Source organism: Rattus norvegicus, chromosome 1, assembly GCF_021556685.1.
Source record: "Rattus norvegicus strain SHRSP/BbbUtx chromosome 1, alternate assembly SHRSP_T2T, whole genome shotgun sequence".
Taxonomy (NCBI): domain Eukaryota; kingdom Metazoa; phylum Chordata; class Mammalia; order Rodentia; family Muridae; genus Rattus; species Rattus norvegicus.
In genome coordinates, this window is record NC_141534.1 from 23458210 (window position 1) to 23476791 (window position 18582).

The 18582-nt window shown below is 38.0% G+C and overlaps 1 protein-coding gene across 9 annotated transcripts in view; it reads left to right on the plus strand.

The window, feature by feature from the left end:
* Positions 1–18582, plus strand: part of Eya4 (EYA transcriptional coactivator and phosphatase 4) — a 243642-nt gene that overhangs the window by 46054 nt on the left and 179006 nt on the right. The window lies entirely within an intron of this gene.

Below are 18582 nucleotides of genomic sequence, written 5' to 3' on the forward strand. Positions count from 1 at the left end.
TATTATTTTGAGTTTTAATATGCTATATTCATATGTAGTATGTTTGTAACCAATAGCTTTTTCCCAAATTATACCAAATCAAAGAGTATCTGAATTTTGAATGAATTCTTTAACTGATCAGCTCCATGAGTCTCTCCTTACCTGATTACCAAGTGTTGTCTGAATGTGATCATAGGCACTAGTTAATGCCAGGAATTTGAAGGGACCTAGAAGACACGTTTGAAAAAAGCGGTACTCCAAGGATCCTATCAAGCACGATGGGAACAACTTACCATCCATGTGGCATTAAGACGGGCTTGAGACAACTCCCTGTAGCTGAGCACAGAGTGTAGAAGTAGGATGTGTCATTGAAAAAGTGACCTACAGACCCTATTATTTATGTACTAATTATAAACTTATGTGCTTTGCATACACATGAAGCATTTATACTCGTGATTTTCATTCTTTTAAAATCATAAATATATATTAGATGTTTGCATTTCATTTCCTCGTGTCCTTTTTATAAATTCTGATACTTTACAGTTTTGAAAAGCTTAGCTATGTTTATGACATATTTTGACCATGTTTGCCCTCTTTTATGCTCTCACATCCTGAAGACCATTTCTCCTTTCCACTTTGTTCCTTTCCTACTTTCATATCTGTGTGTGCATGTGTGTATGCACACGCGCGTGCATGCACATAAGTGCATGTATGCATATTTACGTGTGTGCCTGTGTGTATGCTAGGGCTCATGTGTAGATCTTGTGGAGGTGGCCATATCTCTTGTGTGTTGATGGCACTGGTCTCATCTAGTTCAGCCGGCAGTGTTTCATAGCTTTCCTCTCATCCTCTACTTCTTAGTCTTTCTACATCCTCCCCCTTTTGTGATGGTCCCTGGCCTTTGGAGGGGGTTATAAAGATGTTTTACTTAGGGCTGGGCACTCAACAGCCAGTTTTTAAAAGAAGAAACAATGCAAGTGGGGTTAATCTTTGGTTCAAATTTATGTAGGACTGACAAATTTCCAACTTAACCTTATTTTCAAGTTGTATACTCTCCTATCTCATATTTAACATTTGTTGATGCATTTGCTAAATGAAGACTAATGAAGCCTTTGTCACGTACAACCCACTGATGCAGGAGCTGAGTGTTATGGAGGAAAGAACACCACATTATATCAGGGTAGGGAAAGATAGAATGTGGGTGATAGTGGTATATTTTTTGCAGTTTGATGGCCAGTCCAGCCTCTTCTAGGAAGCGGACATTGAGCAAATCTTGGACCATGACTTATTCATGGTTGTTATTGCAACAATTGAATACCATGACCAAAATCAGTTTGAGGGGAAATGTTTTTACTTGACCTGTGCTTCCACACCCGTGGTCCATCAGTGAAGGAAATCAGGACAAGAACTCAAGAAAAGGTGGCAACCTGGAGCCAGGTGCTGATACAGAGGCCATGGTGGAGCGCTGCTTACTGGCTTGATCCTCATGGCTTGTTCAGCCTGCTTTCTTATAGAAGCCAGGAGCACCACCCCAGGAGTGTTCCAACCCACAGTGGGCTGGGCTCTTACCCATCAAACACTTAAGAAAATGCTCTACAGGCTTGCCTACAGTCCAGCCTTATGGAGACATTTTCTTAATTGAGGTTCTCTCCTCTTAGATGACTCTAGCCTGTGTCGAGTTGATATAAAATTAGCCAGCACAGATTGTATTCCTCATGGAAAGTGTGCAGCACCTGTGACATCCCAGGGGTGAGGGCAAAATGAAAGCAGTGTCTCTGAACAGAACAAGTATGTGGGAGACGGAAGAACAGGAAGAGGAGGTGAGCCAAAATCTGTATGCCTGGATCAGGACATAAGCTTCTCCTCTGAGAGATATCAGAAGCCATTGGCAGGTTTTATTTTGATTTGATATCTTACTCAATGATGTGAATGAAGCATAGATGTAGGGAAGGTTCTGGAAGACCAGACAGAGAACGTTGCAGTAGTTCAGGTATGAAAGGGTCGTGGTGAGATCATAGATGGTCTTCAGAAGTAGAGGCAACATTAAACTGATGGATGAGATTAAGTTCTGAGTAAGAGTGAAGGTCATGTGTTTTACTGGGCACACACATATCTATAGTTGTACAGGTTTGACCCTGGGTGTTGTGGTGAGAAAGAGTTTAGGAAGAACAAACAGAAAGGAATCCACAAGGCTCGTAATTCTGAGAAGTGGGAGATATTTTTCTTTACCACATTTTCCTACCACATTGATTGGCCCATCTTCCTTTTCAGTTATTATTTATCTGATATTTGTTTATTCCCATGAGTGTAGTTTGGGCAACTGTACTGTCTAGAGCTTTCCTAGTCCTCATTTCCAGCCTCTTAACCTATAAATATTTAGTTATTACTAAACCTACCACTTGGGAAGATGTATTTATGGGATATTCTCAACAAGATGGGATCTTAGAGGTGCTGCACCTAAGTGTAACTATGCATCTTTATACCATCTAATTCTTCTATATGTAGATTGACTTGTATAACAAGACCCTTGTGACTTAACCTCTTTTTTATATCTAGTGATGCTATTAACAATTTTGCCCTGAAAGTCTATTTTGCGTTTTTTTTAATATTTAAAGTCTTTTATTTTGAGTTCTTTAAAAACAAACAAAAACAAAACAGTTGGAAAAACTGATGGAACAAGGCCTCAGGATAAGTCAGGGATCCAGGCAGGGTATGGGATGAACCACACACAGGACCTTGCTGTGTCTGCAGAATAATGTGGAGGAAACTATTTCACGTTTTTATGTCTGACTATAAGTGTCATTTGTTTTATCACCATCTATTTTTTGTGAGCTTATGTTTGTGAGAATAATGCCAGGAATACATAGGAAACATTTTTGTTCTCAGACTATTACGTATGTTTTGAGTAAGGATATGTATTAATAGTTTTGAGGATGTAATGGCATTGGAAGAACATTGTGACTAGAAGTTGTTACTTTAAATGGTAGAGTGATCTTTTTCTGCTTTTCACTAGTAGGCAATTTATTGCAATATTGAATAAAAATATAAAGAATATGTGGCCAGCAATATTATTTTTACTTGTGGATTTAAAATATTTTCCTCCACAGATGCCTCAAATTGCTCTCACCAGATGCCCAGGAATTCTACCATTTGGGATCAATTTAAATTAAATTTTGATTTAGAGTTTGTTGTTGTTGTTCTATGTGTATGGTGAGTTTTGATGCCAGACTGAGTGGCTCTGGTGAAGAACTCTTCAGCTTTTCTCTTTTCCTCTGCAACTGAGTGAAGACAAGCCATGCTTGCCTGCCATGGCCTTCTGCCAGGGCCTCACAGAGGGCTCAGCGCTTCTGTGATCCCACCTCAGTGTGAATGGTCCACCAGTCTTGGCTACTTCAGGCTTTTTTCTCATTAAACCGCAAGATAAGGTCCACTATGGACTAACTCTAGGGCAGTCTGGGTCTGTGATAACCAGCCCTGTAGAACTTCCCTGCTTTGTCTCCATCCTCTGAGGTAGTTCCTGATTTCCCTGCTACATTACCCATGATTTGAAAGATACTTAATTTCCATAAATAACTTTTTATGTCTGCTCTCCCTAGAAAGGTTTTTCTGAAGCTCTGGTCCACACTTGCATATCCTACTGTGAAAAACTGTAGATATCGGTGAGGGTTGGTCAGGACACAGGCCTGTAGTGGCTGCTCACTGTTTTTCTAGAACAGATTCCTTCAGACCTGACAGAGCTCCTCTCCACAACCTTTCTCTCAGCAGTGACATTGTCCACAAGGACAACTATCTAAATTATCTATGACACCGAAGGGCACTGAACACCCATTTCTAAATCCTATGGTTGCATCTATGTTTGTGAGCTGCTGGGTTTGTTTGTTTGTTTGTTTTTTCTGGGGAGAAAAGATTTCTCCTCAGTATCTTCCTACTTGTTTTCTCGAATTCTGTTCTCATGGGTTATTTTAGATCCAGGGTGTTCTAATCTTTCCCAGTATTAACTCGGCATTCTTATAATCAATCAAATGGCTCTGACTTTCCTCAGTGGGGGGTCTCCCACTCACCATCTTAATCCTTTTATGTCACATTTAAGCCTCTAAGTCTGTCTTCAGTTCTGGTCATAGCAAGATGTGGCAGATTTGGTTGATGTTTTCTTTGCTCTGGATCTGGGACTGCTCTTCCTCCCAACACTCAGAAGTCCTGCTTCTTTCAATGGGAATCACATTAATACACCGAGATGAGGTTTCCGAGCACACACTGCTACTGATGGTGTGCGTGGTTGCCTTTTCAGTAGAAAGAGCTTAAACTTTATTTCCCCCGAATAGATGTCAAAGTCGACTAATTTAACCACCAGAGCACTGGTCCTCAACCTTCCCAGTGCTGAGACCCTTTAATACAGTTCATGACATTGTGGTGACTCGCCCCAACCATAAAATTATTCCTTAGCTACTTCATAACTGTAACTTCGTTCCTGTTACAGGTCTTAATGTAAATATATGATACACAGAATATGTGACATGTGACCCCTGTGAAAGGGTAATTTGATGATCAAAGGGGTCGTGACCTACAGGTTGAGAACCACTGCACTAGAATTTACTTGTGCTTTACAAAGTCCAGTGCCAAAATTAATGACCCATTGGTGAAGACATTGGAAGTTTGACCTTGGATAATTTATTTAACATTACCGTGTATCTTTTCTTAGTTTCTACACCTTCAGAGCCAAAATAATGAGAACACTTGTGTTTGGAATCCTAGTTCAAAATAAGTGTTTGTATACACACATACACACACACACACACACACACACACACACACACACACACACACACACACACTGACTCTTCCTTCTGAGTTCAGCATTTATGCTGTTTAATTATTTACTAAACAATATGCACACTTCATCTATGACTCTCTAACCCTGTTTGACCTGTAAAAACGAAAATCTCATGTGGTTCAACCTAAGAAATCTACAGCCACCTTCAGACCCCACAGCTCTGCTGCAGACCACAGTGGTGCCCTCTGTAGTGGACATGTGCACATAAAAGGTTTCTTTTTTACCCTGGGACAGAGCTGTAAATCAGATTTCACAGAAGCACTTTCTGCTTGTAGGATGAATCTTGCAGGAATCTCAGATTATCAGCAGCCAGTTGAGGACAAGAGACCAACTCTGGCGTTATGGTGAATGAAAAAGAGTCAAAATGTAGATGACGGAGTACAGAATTCTTCAGGATCTTCCAAAGCACAGTATTAGGGTGAATCAGAGAAACAGGGCACATATATACTATAGGGTGTGCACCTGGTGGTGACTTTAGTGCAAACCAAAAGTTCTTAGAACCCTGAACTGATTTCTATAACAGGAAGAAAATTAACAGATAGATTCGAATCCCTCTTTTTCTTTATTAAGTATTGTTTTGGTACCTATGTTTCATAATGTAAAAAAAATCCAATCCTGACACATTTTAAAAACTACTAAAATGGGACACATAAACATTTGAAGTCTAGCTAACACGATCACTTCTCAAAAACAGAATTTTATGACATGATTATTTCAATACTTTAATGCATAATTCCATCATCACCTTGAAATGTTTTAGATTGAGCATGGCTATGTGGCTGAAGATGGCTGATTTCCCTTTCCCTTTCCCTTTCCCAATTGGTTTCATTAATATCTCGTCTCTATAATAACCACAGATACTGGTGCAGAATGTACTGCCTCTTGTCTGCCTTTGATACTTCTGGCTTCCCATGCTGGTGCAGTTGATATCAGGGGACCTCAGCAGATGAAGTGCCAGAGCAGAAGGGCATTAGAGTTGCCTTCTCCCTGTGCAGTCTTTTGCGTTTGCCTTCTATAGCCTGCATGTTTAATTATCCTTCCAGTACTTATAAAATCAGAAGTGTTAGTGACATCCTGAGACATCTTCCTCCATTAAAGCCAACTCCATCAAAGCCTTGACTTTTTATGCCAGTTGCTTGACTCTACTTATTTTTGTTACAATAAGACTATAGCTAGACCTTCCTATCTTAGGGTTATGGTAAGTATACGTTGCCTAAACCTTCCTCTATAGCATAAATAAAGCATCTCACAATTATCACCTTCACTCTGATGAACATATAGTCTTACTATAGTCAAATGAATGTTAATCTTCTCAATATTATTTGTGTTGTTGACACAGGATGAGAAAAGCTGGCCTCCTTTAACTAATGGGTTTGGTTCTTTGTATTCACTCTAAGACTTTAGTGTTTCCCTTGATGCACCAGTAAGAATTTTGTGATTATCAAAATGCTGATGGGTTTTTGGCTCATAACTGTATGAGTATATATGTGTGTGTGTGTGCATATGTGTGTGCATTGTGTGCCTCTGTGTGTGTGTACATGTGTGTGACAGAGTTTATATTCAAATACAGAGTGAATGACAATAGTTTTATATATATATATATATATACATATCTATGTGTTAACAACGCTATCATTTAAACAGTTACTGCATGCCAGTCACTGACCTTTTTCTCCATATTTAACTTAAAGCTCATGCAGTCTTGTGAAGTGATTGCTGTGTATTATCTCTGTTTCGGGCTGAAGAAAACTGGGCTGTGGACATACTTAGTAGGTGGTGGAAGTAGAATTTAATCTACCTTCAGACCCTAAGATCACATTACACGCATTCATTCTGTCAGTTACTATTGATATATTCATTCACCCAATATGGTTCTCCTCTGTCTGCCCTTTGGGCGAGAATGTATACTGGATGAGTATAGCATGCCTCCAGCTTGAGAGAAACTCTTCACCGAGTTCTGAGTACTGGAGAGGAAACATCAGGTTGACTCCTCAGGAGGGAAAGGGTTAATCCTAGCTGGACCAGAGTGGGTCACGCTGGAATGTGTGTAATCCAGGAAAGGAAGGCAATGTTTTCCAGAATGGTGATTCTGCAAATGACTCAAGCTAGACTTCGAAGAGACTTAAACACCAGATGGAGGACGTTTTACCTCATACTATGTGGACATGGGCAAGTCACTAAAAGACTGTACACTGGAACAGATTCAGATCTGCTTTTTTAACCCCTCCTTTTTTTTCTGGAAATGGTATGAAGGTTTGTTGGAGAGGGAAGATCCTATCAAGAAGGATGAGCTGGGGGATCCCAGAACTCCTTGATCAAAGTCCTCTTGGGACACAGAGAAAAAAAATTTCAAATACACAGGCTTTAAACTTAATATTAAACTTACAGTCCATTGAGTTGTTTTGTTGTTTATGTGCCCTTGTGTTAAATTTTTTTATATTTAAAAACTGTAGCCATTAAATAGTCATTTTGTAGTGAAATGAATGTGGAACTTATTCAGTTAATTCTTTAAATGAAAAAAACGTAAAATTCTAAAATCAAAATACAATTACATAATTTCCCCCCTTTCCTTTCTCCCTTGTTGCCTCCTGTGAAGCCCCTGCTCTCTCTCAAATTATAGCCTCTTTTTCTTTAAATGTTTTGAAACATATATGTGTATATTTGTATTCCTAAATATATAAATACACTCTGCTCAGTCCATATAATATTACTTATATATGATTTCAGAGCTTCCCATTTGGGTATTGGATACCTGACTGGGAAATTCTTCCCTGGGGAAGATTATTTTTTCCCTCCCTCTCAACGTTCTTTATTTGCTGATATTTTTTTGTCTAGAATTGGAGCCCTGTGGGATTTCCCCCCTTTATGTACACAGTTTATTGGTATTAGGCCTGTTCTGTTTAGATGCCATTGTTCAAACTTCACAAGGGCAGCTTTCCTGACAGGAGTTGTGTTATATTATATACCAGCTTTGGCCGGGCACCACATGATTACTTTTTTCTACATTTTGATTTGTTATGGGTTTCTGTTATGGCCTCCATCAATTGCAAACAGAAGGTGTTTGTTTGTTTGTTTGATAAGGGGTGAGGCCTATACTTAAGGGTATAAAGGTATATATAAGGGTATATATATAAGGGTCTATATAAGGTATATATAAGGGTCTATATAAAGGTATATGTAAGGGTATAAGGGAAAATACTTAGAATGTGATTAGGAATTATGCTGGTTTACTAAAGTTATAGGATCTTCTTCAAGATCTATGACCTCACGAGCCTTGGGAAATTGAACAGGTTTCCAGCACCAGGCATAACTTCTTTCTTATTGATCAGAATTAAATCCAAGTAGAAAGAGAGCAGTTGGTTACAGCCTGGATATGTACCCCTAGGGTACATCTTGGCCATTGTAATCCATAGGTGTCATACATAACTAGCAAATTTCATACATTAGAAGCTTGCATGACACTTTCTGGTACCTTGAAAGCTAGTTCTCAGAGAAGTCAGTCAAACCATTTGATAGACTAGAAACAAAATTGTTGATAGCCGATAGCCTGTCATCTTTATTTCAAAGGTTCTCCTTTAGCCATTAGCAGCTACCAGAGTTAAGACTTTTACAGAAACATACGCATGATACACTTAGATGTACATTTATACAATGGCTTAATCTTTACCAGCTTTGTTATTACAAATACTTATTAAATCTTTAACTTAGGATCTTAAATCTTCACAAATGCAATGTGTTGATATAAACTGATGCCATATTTGTGTTTATTAAACAAAACTTTGGTAAAGCTTGTAGAATTAAAAATTAGCTGTAGTCAAGAAGTCTTAGATTATCAAGGAAAGTGACAAGGGAAAGCTTTATCCTGTTAGCGGATTCTTGGGGGGTTTTACAGACTTTTATATAACAAAAAAGAAAGTATTTCAGATTTTAGTTAGCTGTACTGTCTCTGATGAGGCCACTCATCCCTGCCATGGGGTAAAACAGCTGCAGCCAGTCTATAAATGAGTGAATTGCATGTCTTCCAATAAAGCTTTATTTAAATATGCAATGGGCAGATATTTGGTATGAGCCATAGTTTGCTTTTTCATTTGCTTTTTACCTTTTTATTATTTCAATGCAAGCTTGTTTTACAAAATACTGTTTGAATCTGGTAGATAGTGAATAAATATTAACATATCAATATTTAATGTATTCTTGGTAATTTTCTCCTTTGTGAAACACATTAATTTTTATATTTAGTACAATTACATGTATTAACTTGTTTTGGCTTCTGTAACCTTTCCTCCTTTTTCCTTCAAAGGAACTTGATTATGGCTTTTCTTTGGTGATTATTTTGGATTTCTATTTTATAAGGAGGCGGGCAGCCATTTCTATTAAAAGGCCATGCAGAAGCCCACACTAGTGATTACTCAGTATTTGTAAACAGTGTTGGAAGACTGGAGAAAGCAATGCTTACTGCCTCCTCCTTCATCTCTAACACAGAGAGTGCCTGCGTGCCCCCTCCCTTTCTCCCCTGCCTTACCTTCTACCCAGATCAGCTACACAGCACATAGTAGCAGCTTAGAGATGCTAAGTTCTCTGATAATAGGACGGAACATAGAATATTTCATTTCAGGCTTTAAAAGTTAAAGATTTTTCTCACCGTAATTTATTTTACAGATGCAACAATGTAAGTAGCTCCAATCTTGATTAAATTTACTTCCTTAGTGTCATTTACTTTCCTTATTACCCCAACCTGAAATGATACCTTGTATGTCTCAGCTATGGTTGGACTTTGCTTATGTCCCTTGGGTGAAATTTTCATGGTGCTGAATTTAATGTGAGATTATTAGCGTCTAGCTGCAGGTGGGGGTAGTGTAAAGGTCGCGTTAGGTAGAGGAGATTCACCTTCCTTATCTGTCTTTGTCATCATACACACGGAGTGTCACTGTTCTTCCTGCACAGAGGGATCAAAATAGCACATGCCCACTAGCGGGGATATGATCGATGAATGCTGTTTCGTTGGCTCTAGAAATTGTTCTTCTGACGTTTCTAATGGATTTATAAAGTCATTATTCAGAGGAAACTTTACTGTGGTTTTGATGCTGATTATTATTATTTTAGAACCTGGCAATATACATAATTTTTATTTATTTATTCAGTGAAGAAGACTAATTTTAATACAATAAAACATGCAATTCTGGAGTCGTGCCCAGGGTTCTGTAGAGCCAGAGGAGTCACCCAACTCAAGACTATGCTTTAGGAAGATCAAAGTCATTTCCTCCTAATTTCCCAGTCAAATCTGTCCATGTGAGTGGTTGGGCGGGGGGAGGAGAAGGAGGAAAAAGAAAAGAAGACCCATCAGGCTGAAGGTCAAGCTGCAGCATAGATGACTGACAGTGCACAGTGCACAGAAGTCACAAACAGGACAGCACCTGGAGAAGCTCGTCAGGTAAGAAGAGTAAGGGCAATGCGTGCTATGTAGAAGAATCTTCAACCCACGTCGTAAGACGCCATAGCACAGTGGCCAAGGGTACATTCCAGAGTATAAGTTTTGCTCTCGACTTTCCATGTCCAGGAAGTGCAACCACCTTCTACATCTCTCTCATGTAAAGTGGAGATGCATTTCTCTTGTCTAGCATGGCGAGTGAAAGACCTTATGAAAATGACTTTTATCTGAGAGAGACAATATATTCAGTTTCCAGCTAACACATTACCCCCCAGACAGCTTTTAGAAGGAAAGATAACACTCAAGACCGTTCAGCAGGTGCATCTCTGCAGAGCTTCCTAGAAATTCTCAGCAGTCCAGTGTGCTGGCTACTGTCACACCAGTCTCCATGCTACATGTGATTCCCCAGAGACACTGAACACATCCAAGATTACAGCATCAATCAGTGGAAGCCAGGGACATAGTTTTTAATATTAGACTTCATTTCATATGTATTCAGGTATGTTATTCCAACTAATACACATGTAAAGAAATAAACATATAGAGGACATATGTATACTAAATATGTCTATCATTGTGTGAAACTTTTTAAGGGACAGTAACTTTTCCCACAATTATGATATGGTGTGTGTGTGTTTGCATGTGATTATGTGATATCTATTCTATACGGTATTAATGTTGCTATAAGATTCTATCATACTTCTTGTTCCTTTTCTTTATTATAGAGAAAGTACATTTATACTATACAATTATTGTCACAAACTATCAGAAGGGGAATTGGAGCAAAGATATGTAGACTATCTAAAGGATTATCTAGTTAACTGACAGTTTAAGTAGAAGCATAAGTCTATGTTCTTATGGAATGGAGTGGACAAATTAGTCACAGAAAGTTGACGGTGTTGATGGTGGTGGTGGTGGTGATGGTGATGATTGATGATTATGCTGACTGAATGATGAAGATGATGGTGATGATGCTAAAGAAGATGAAGATGATTGGTAATAATGAAGATGATTGATGATGAGTATAATTGATGATTGATTGAGGAGGAGGAGGAGGAAGATAATGATGATGGGAGGGCTTTAGAGATCCAGCTCCTTACTTTGCATGTGAAGGAAATGGTAAGTGGAGTAGGTTTCTGTAGCTGGAAATGGACAGAACCAGTGCTACAATCAATGCCCTTCATGCTCATTACCCTACACAGCTTTAATTTGATGAGCTCCTTCTCCCACTGAGAAGCACATTCCCCCTAGGGGAAAAACTAACCTTTCTTTATTCTCTACTAGTTTCTGAGCAACTGAATATTTTAGTGTGGTGACTTGTGTACTACTCCCTTTATATTAAACGATCATATTCTGATTCTGAATTATACCCTTACTCTTTGCTCTCAAAACATTCTATTTCTTCTCAGTAACGCAGCGCTGTGGCCATTGACACATCTAAAAATGTTCAACACACAGACTGATGTATTTAAACCGTTATTTATTTATATTTAAACAGTTATCCCTATATATTAAATACAAGGGATAAAATTCATCTCATTTATAACGCACTTGAATTTGCCATAAAGGAACCGAACTTGACAGGGATCCTCAGTAGAGTCTTAAGGAAGAAAGTAAGCATCGTGTATAGTTAATCCATGATTTTCAATCACTGTAACAAGGCAGGGACTGATTTATGTATGAGGAAAACATTTTATTATTTTCATAGTTGGGCATTTATTGGATACACAGTAAGTGCTATAACCCAAACAAACATACAGTTGGGACACTGTTTAAATTATCTTCTGTCATGTACTATATATATAAGCCAACAATAGTTTGAAATATATTTAAGGCACCATCTGGGACAAAACAAAAGCTGTTCCAAGATCGAGCACATGATAAATGTGAGCTGAGTTTCACTAGGAGCCTCCAGCACGTCTCTGCATCCTGAATCACTTCTTCCACACTTGGAAAGAATTCCAACATCCGTCCTAGCTCCCTGAGGTTTTGAGTGTTTTTAATAGATCATGACATTTATGCCGGCTGCAGAAAGAACTAAGCCAGCGAAGTTAAACATTACTGTGTGCAGGTCTGCTCTCGGTCTCCAGAGATGAAGCTCGGGGTTCTTCCTACTGCATCAGCAGCCTGCGTCATCTGCGCAGCCAGTTCCTAGTGGGAGTCCGAGGTGAAGGCAGCCCTCTCCTTTGGAACTGACTCACTTCTACTCACAACCTACTGTGAAATGTCACCTAGGTTTTCAGTCTAGTGCCCCCTAACTGCTGAGCTGGAGACAGAGCAAGCCTTTAAGTAGCCTCACTGGAGAGATGGCTCAGGAGGTAAAGGTCTCATCTTACAAACACAAGGACCCGAGTTTGATGATCAGTATCTATGTGAAACTGTGGCAGTGGTGGCATAATCTGCTGGAGAGCTAGTCCTGGGTTTCACCAGGAGACTCTGCTAAAAACTTGGAATGAGGCTCCTAAAGAATGACTCCCAAAGTTGCTTTGGGTACCCCCCAACCCCACCCGCCCATTCATGTTGAAAAATCCAAGCCAGTCTTGAATCTTCGTGCATGGGGTCTGCTTGACTTCAGTGTTTTGCCAGAGTTTTTTCCTTTGGGTCACTGTCATTCTTATATAATGGCATTAACATAGTAACTAGTAGATAATAAGCCATATCTATACGTCAGGTATGGCTCCAAGCACTTGACATAAATTATGCATCCATTTTCATTCATAGCAATGATCTTATGAGGCAGATATTCCCACAGCCATTCTCTAGATAGATACCTACTGGAAAACGAAATACTGCACATATGTCAGTCTTCAATATTCACAATTATGAAGACAAGACTTTATCACTTTTAATAGGATATGATTTTAATAGGATATGAATCTAGTATCAAGGAGATGAAAAGTAAGTCCCCAAGTATATATGCGACATGAGAAGGCAGAAGTTGAATTTAGGATTTTTGACTCTAAATTCACACTTTAAATGAATGCTCCCCTCTTTATCTGCAAAAACTTTGTGTGTCTCCATTTAAGCTTCAACATTGCTATATAAAATACTCAAAAATTTAGTGTATGATTCAAAGGTCTTTTACTGAATTTTGGTTTTAGAATATTTTGCTTAAATTGAATCAGAGATCTAAGAACATAGTTATAGATATAACTTTTGTAGACAGAATATTTTATAGTAGAAGTGGAATGTTATGTTTACTCCTTAAGCTAGAACATACAAAACATGTACAAAACTATTTTAAAATATTGTCTTTGAAGAGACTTAGGTATGGTTTTGATTCTGTGATAATAGTTTTAACATGTATTTTTACTTGGTTGGAATGATACATTGTTTTATGATATATGATAATTCTCAACTTGTAGAAGTTAAAAGTGTTTAAATTGAGATTTCGTGAAAATACTACCATAACTTTAGAAGAGAAGAAAAACCATTATCTTAGGATTGAAGCAGAATACAATTAGCAGTTCCACAATGCACACTTATAGTCCTGCAAAAGCTTCAAAATAAAGTGAAATATTTTAAACTACTCAGTGACCTACATGTACTCATACTCTGAAACTATTTAAAACTTTAACTTACAATCTCATAACTTCTTACATTCATGGTTAAATGTGATGAAAACACAGACTTCTTTTCCTAACAGACAATGTTGTTGTAAAGCCTTGTAGACATTTTCCAACAAACCCTCTATTTATGTTTTGACTGATAATACTATTTTCAAAAATGCTCAGGAGTGCTTCTTAATAATTCTTATAATTCATACATTCTGGCCTTTTTTTCCTCAATAGGCAACCATTTAAATCTATTTATGACAGATAATATACTAATGCCAGTGTGTAGTTTAGAGTTAGGTCTTTTCTGGGTTGAACACTTAGCACTCTTGGGGTTTGTCTATAAAGAAGGCAAGTAAGGTTAGCTCCTGGAGTAGTTAAGCTTAGTTATGCCCACTGTGGTGGGTGCATTGTCCCCCTGAAATATGAGCAGTATTAGGCTCTGAGTCTGTGTGTGCTACAGGTAAAGAGAGAGGCAGAGAGAAGGCTCTGTGGACAGTGTGAGTGGAGGAGATCGGGAAAGCATCTAGGACTGACTGATTAATCTTAACCTTCTGTCACTGCAAAAATTCTGCAATGGCCAAGAGAGTATTATATTTAAATCTTTTCTTCTGGAGTCATACAGTCTGGGAAATGAACCTATCAGCTTAAGGTGAAAAGTCTATGTGGAAGCCCTGTGCTGCATTTGGGTTAAAAATTGCTTTATAAGGGGCTAAAAAGATGACTCAGAGGTTAAGCACATGTGACGCTTTTGTAGAAGACCTGGGTTCGATGCCCAGTGCCTACATGTTGGCTCACAATCTCCTGTAACTTGAATTATATGGGATTTAATGCACTCTTCTGGCCTTTGAGAGCACTGCATGCACACGGCGCACATACGAACATGCAAATAAACATGCACATACGAACATGCAAATAAACATGCACATAAATGAAAAATAAAATCTTTAAAACTATTTCATAAGGTCTTAAAAAATTTCTACCCCCGCAACAGGAAAATAAAGCCCTGTGCCTTTAACAGTGTGGTGACTGAACACTGGGGTTTCACTTCGTATTTACCATTTCATTCTGCTTGGAAGACTCTTTAACTTCTATACACATATACGTTAAATTCTATACATAATAGTTCAAATGTAAAGAATTATACAACTATCTCCTACCAATGTTACTTTAACATATATTTCTGCCCCATACAGCATTTAGTGTTTTATATAACATGCTTATTTTAAGTTGGTTATTATACATTTTATTAATTTCCTTCTAATTTTGGCTAATTAACCATTAATTCCCATTGGAAAGTAAAAGCATCAACAGCCCATGCTTTGGAAAATTTTAGTAATGATTCCACTGTAGATTTGGGGCCCTTATGTGCCGAGATTTCATTATTAGCATTTCTATAGATTTTTAGACTTCAGTGGTTCTAAAAATTATTTGGCATAGTGCTAGGAAGAGACTAATATGATAAGCCCTGAAAACATTCTTCTGAGATACGAGTAAAGGATTTGCCACCGTGTTACAGTCCGAGTCCTAACGAAGATCTGTCTGCAGCATCACAGATGACAACAAAATCACTGGCTATGCTGTCTCGTGTTTAGCCAAACCGAAATGTAAAAATATATATTCCAGAACATTTATCATTAATTTTTAAAATCATATTTCTGTATACATTTGTAGGAAACAATTATATTTTTCTTTTGAATTTCCTTTTTTTATCAGATTTCAATAATGTATACTGTTGTTAAGTTCCATTTTTAGGATATATTCTTTTGATAATTTTTGACATGTCATAAAAAGCCCTTTCTTCTACCATATCTTTTTTCTCTATTCTTTTTTATTTGTAATTTTTGAAAATCATCTAAATTTTTAATTTTTATTGAAATTTTTTAAGTTGGAAAACAACTTTTATTTGTTCTAGGGCTGAAATTTTTTTACATATATTCTGATCATGGTTTCTCTCTTCCCATCTTCTCCCAGCTTCTCCCCACCCACTCAACTCCAAGCTCTTCCTCTCTTGCTTTAGCAAACAAGCAAATAAATCAAACGAACCATTAGAAAAGAAAGCAAAAAAGTGATAAAAAGCACAACACACACACATACACACACACACACACACACACACACATCCAACACCCACAAAACTCAAACTTGAGAACCACATCACAATCAAAACGCCAGTAAGACAGAAAATGACCAAAGCAAGCAATATAGGGGTAAAAAAAAAATCTCAAAAACACCACCATTGAGTTTGCTTCATGTTGGCCGTTTACTGTTGGGTGTGGGGATGGCTGTGAAGTGTGGTGTGAACCCCAGTGATACAGGAGGATACCAGATCCTACTCACTTTTGTATGTACAAATCCTTATTGTTTAGTTCATGTTGTTCTCTTTGCTCTTCGTATGTTCTATCTTCCTTCTATCTTCCATTAAAGTATTGCATTCTCTGAGTATAGTTTTAATTTGGGCATTAGAACAAAATTATGCCATTTTTAGGAAAATAGATAAAGTATTGTCCAATATGTTATGTGAAGTAAGTCAGACTCACATAAATACCTCATTTTTTCTCATATTCGGAATATGGGCTTAAAAATAGGCTGTATGACAGTAGAAGATGGGGTCTCAGTGTGGGGAAGTGAGAGGGAATGTTAATTAAAGTACATTACATAAATGTAATGGAAAAATAGCACATTGAGATCTATTATTTTGTTAAATAAATGCTCAATAAAAATGATTAACTATTAGGATAGAATACTATGACTTTCTTATATCCCTGTACTACATCACGTCTATCACCATTTTGTATTTACATTCATCCCTTTGTGTAGTGGGCGTATGTGGGGTTACATATAGAATTATTTATAAAAAATAATCTGCAATATTTGAAGTTCACTATAGTCCCTCTAGCTTATTCTAATCCTGTTTTTTATCTACTTTTAAGTGACACAAGCAGGATCATTGTGTACACTTGCCATGGTAACATCTACTGTTTCCATATTTGCATATGTCCTGTGCTGTTTAAATCAGTTCAAGCAACTACCTCTTTAAATATTTAGCATTTCCTTAAGATGAAGAATTCAATAGCTTTCCTGGCTTTTGGATGCTCTGTGGATGGTGCTTGGTACCCTTAGCTCTCCTTACAGTAGCTCACCTGAGAGCTGTCTTCCTCCTAAAAATCCTGAGAGTCCACTTTCCCCGCCCCCTCTTCTTTCTCCTCCCACCTTCACTTCCATTTTACTCTTTAGCTTCTCATGCTTTAAAACTCCTGCATATAATATTTTATCCTACCTTTCTTAAAGATGAAAGTCCCAAACTCTCCCTCTTCCTCTCCCCACTGCCCCTCTCCTCTACTCCCGTGCGTGCGTGTGTGCGTGCATGCGTGCGTGCGTGTGTGTGGTATGTCTAAGAATGTATAGGGAAAAAAGAACTTGGTGGTAAATTTTGTTTTATGAAGGTGAAAATTTTTCCATTTGTGTAGGGTAGGAAGACATTTTTATTTCTCAGCCTCTGGAGTGGGAGGGTCTGTTTCAGGCCAAGCATCCTCCTTAGGGCTTGGGGGGTGTCTTCTAGGCAATGTGTATCCTCCAATTGCCTTCACAGCACCCTATGCCAAGGAGAAAGTGAGTCTTTAGTTCTGTATATAAATACATATGCTATATATGCCTCGCTCTGATTTATATTTAACTCATTGTCACTATTTTAGATGAAAAATTTAGGTTGAAGAACTGTTCCTTTAAAAGGGAACTTTATCCTGGTGGCTCTATGGTATGTGTATATTCTAGGTTTAAAAAAATGATACAAATTGGGATAATTTAACTAGTTGTAAATCTTTCTGGAACTAATTATTGCTGTTCAATTGGAAAAATCCAAACAATTCAAGTATCCAATTGCAAAATACTGTGTAACCAAAATCCAGTTAAGCAGATACATTTGGCTTTTTTATAGTTTATTTTTATATTACAATTTTGAATTATGTTTTCCATTGTTTATTACAAAAAGATCTGCAGTAACTCTGGTTTGTTTTCCTTAAAGAGCTGCTAGTTCTGGACACTGTTCACTCCATTTTTCACTCATTTAATTACTTGATTTTAAGGCTGTTGAGGGATCAGCTTAGCAGATAAACATGGATATTAGAATTACACCTATCGCATGAATATATAGGCTCTTTGGGGGCTGAAGGAGAGCTTTGGGAGGGACAGTTGTTTACTCCTGTTGAACTGCCCTCATAGCTGTGTTTGTAAGATGATTAGAAACTAAGGATATTTCAGATATAGTAACACAGAGGGGGGGAGGGGAAGAGAGAACGAGAGAGAACGAAAGAGAACAAGAACTTGGGTGTCCTTTCCATAAAGATCCTTCTGATGCCATGATGTCAGACTTTTCTAGCATTCCAATGATGCCATGATGTCATACTTTTCTAGCATTCCGATGATGCTATGATGTCAGACTTTTCTAGCATTCCAAATCAGGCTTTGTTAGAATGCTTATCATTCATTTTTCAAAATAAGTTTCTTTACATAAGAAAAAAATCATACTAAACTGTACTGAAAGGCTATATTTTTAAAGACGATCTCTACATTAAGAAACATGTCTGTGGCCAGGGACAAGAGCTTGGTATGTAGCCAAGGTTTGCCTCCAGCTTTTGATAATCCCCTCAGCTCTCCTCGAGCTGGGGTTACAGGCATGCACCACCTCGCATGGGCTGACACCACTCTCTTCAGCAGTGGAACGTTTGTCAGTTTTTATGTTAAGAGAGAGTGCAGCTTTCGACTGTGGTATGTGCGGTGAGTGTGAAGAA